Raw genomic sequence first — 2,171 nt, forward strand, 5'->3', positions numbered from 1 at the left:
TTAAGCACTGTTCACCACTGTTCACCTCTGTTTAACACTGGTTCCGTTCCTTTCCTAAATGAAATTGTAACTTCTGGCGAGAACTTGTTGATATTCCGGTGGGGAGGAGGGTTCAGGGGAGGGGGTTGGTTTGGGCTAACTTAACAGTTGACCTGGCTGCTCCGAGAGGAGCGCCAGGTACGTCTTGACCCTTCCGTGGTCAAGGATGTAGTGTGTGTGTGTGTGTGTTTCCGCCACCTTCACTCAATAGGAAAAGGCTTGGAAGGGTAATATATATATATATATATATATATATATATATATATATATATATATATATATATATATATATATATATATATATATATATATATATATATATATATATATACCAAAGTACAAGTACTCGTATACTGTAGATAGATACATACAGTAAACATTACACAGGTATATTTCCTTCCATGGTGGAGAGGTTAAAGGAAGGTGTACGGCGACCTGTGGTGTAATGGTTAGCATGCTCGCTTCACAAGCGAGCGGACCCGGGTTCGATCCCCGGGCAGGGTGAAACTATGTTCAAGTTTCTTTACGCCATTTGCCTCTGTCTACCCAGCAGTAATTGGGGACCTGGATGTTAATCGATTTGCGGATCGTATTCCGGGGTGATGGTTAGACAGTGCAGTTGGCGAGTTGTCCGGTCTTCTCGGACTATTCCTTGGCACTGGGTCATGCAACTCGTTAACTCATGGTGTGGTTGTTGTATTGATAACAGCTTATACACCTTCAACAAATTCACACCTAGGACAGCCATCCTCGTACACGAGGGGCAACAAAAAAAAGGGCTAGTTTAAAGGACTGTGTTATATCTCAGCCCCTAACACAGCGGTCTCCATAACAGTCCTCGTTAAGTGACGGGAGAAAAGTTATCGATTCATGAAACCTTTTATAGCAAACTGACAGGCTAATATCTCACTAGGGGGGTGACTCTTTATGTGAGGTGGGGGTGAAGGTGGGCCTCATAGGTCAGCCGGATAGTTAGGGGTGATACCAATACAACACACTATACTAAGCCCCAATACAACACACTATACTAAGCCCCAATACAACACACTATATTAAGCCCCAATACAACACACTATACTAAGCCCCAATACAACACACTATACTAAGCCCCAATACAACACACTATACTAAGCACCAATACAGCACACTATACTAAGCCCCAACACAACACACTATACTGATCACTAATACAACACACTAAACTAAGCATCAATACAACACACTACACTAAGCACCAATACAACACACTATACTAAGCACCAATACAACACACTACACTAAGCACCAATACAACACACTACACTAAGCACCAATACAACACACTACACTAAGCCTCCGGTACACAAGGAGGCAGCATAGCCGGCACTGCACTAAACCACCGTCACGTCTTCAACTGTAATGTTAGGTACCCATTCACAGCTGGGCGAACTGGGCGGTAACCGGCGACTTTCAGGACAGGAGGCAGAGACTGTATCCACACGACCTCCGCATCTCTCATGTTACAGGTGAACACAGTGAAGAATAACACACCTACATCCCAAACGCTCTTGTGTATTTACATACTGAGTTGAAGACACAGAACAAGACGAAGCACTAAAGGGTGTACAGGTAACGAGAGCTAATTTCACACACACACACACACACACACACACACACACACACACACACACACACACACACACACACACACAAACACGCTCTCGCATCACAATTCCCCCATCACCCCATATACTATATAGGGAGAGGCAGAAGGGTGAATCCACCGAGGAAAGTCGTTTTAGGGGGAACATGAAATATCTGTATCTGATGACCCTGTAGGTTGTATTAGGTAATGTAACTGTATCGTCGACTGTAAATGATTATGTAACTACTTTTTGGTGCAGTTAAATGAGTTTTTCTTCACAGTTGGAGCCACTGATGAAGGCTAAGCATATGATGAATTAGCTCCTGTATGATGGTATTTAATGTGGCGTTTATAAGTAGTTGACTGTGTCGGGGTGTTGTCTGAGGGTGATGATGTAGTAGTGAGTGAGGTAATGAACTGTGATGGTAGATGGTGATGACTGGCTGGGCTCCCGTGTTTATTTCAAGAGCTTCGCTTCCTGGGTGTAATTTGGTCGTGTAATAAAGTC

The 2,171-nt window shown here is 43.4% G+C and overlaps 1 non-coding gene across 1 annotated transcript; it reads left to right on the forward strand.

Annotated features, from left to right (window-relative positions):
* The first annotated feature begins 470 nt into the window (after nt 1-470).
* On the forward strand, nt 471-544 carry Trnav-cac. Its single transcript has one exon. It is a non-coding gene; the product is annotated as a tRNA-Val (tRNA).
* The last annotated feature ends 1,627 nt before the right edge of the window (nt 545-2,171 follow it).

Source organism: Homarus americanus, unplaced genomic scaffold (assembly GCF_018991925.1).
Source record: "Homarus americanus isolate GMGI-L3 unplaced genomic scaffold, GMGI_Hamer_2.0 scaffold8435, whole genome shotgun sequence".
Taxonomy (NCBI): Eukaryota; Metazoa; Arthropoda; class Malacostraca; order Decapoda; family Nephropidae; genus Homarus; species Homarus americanus.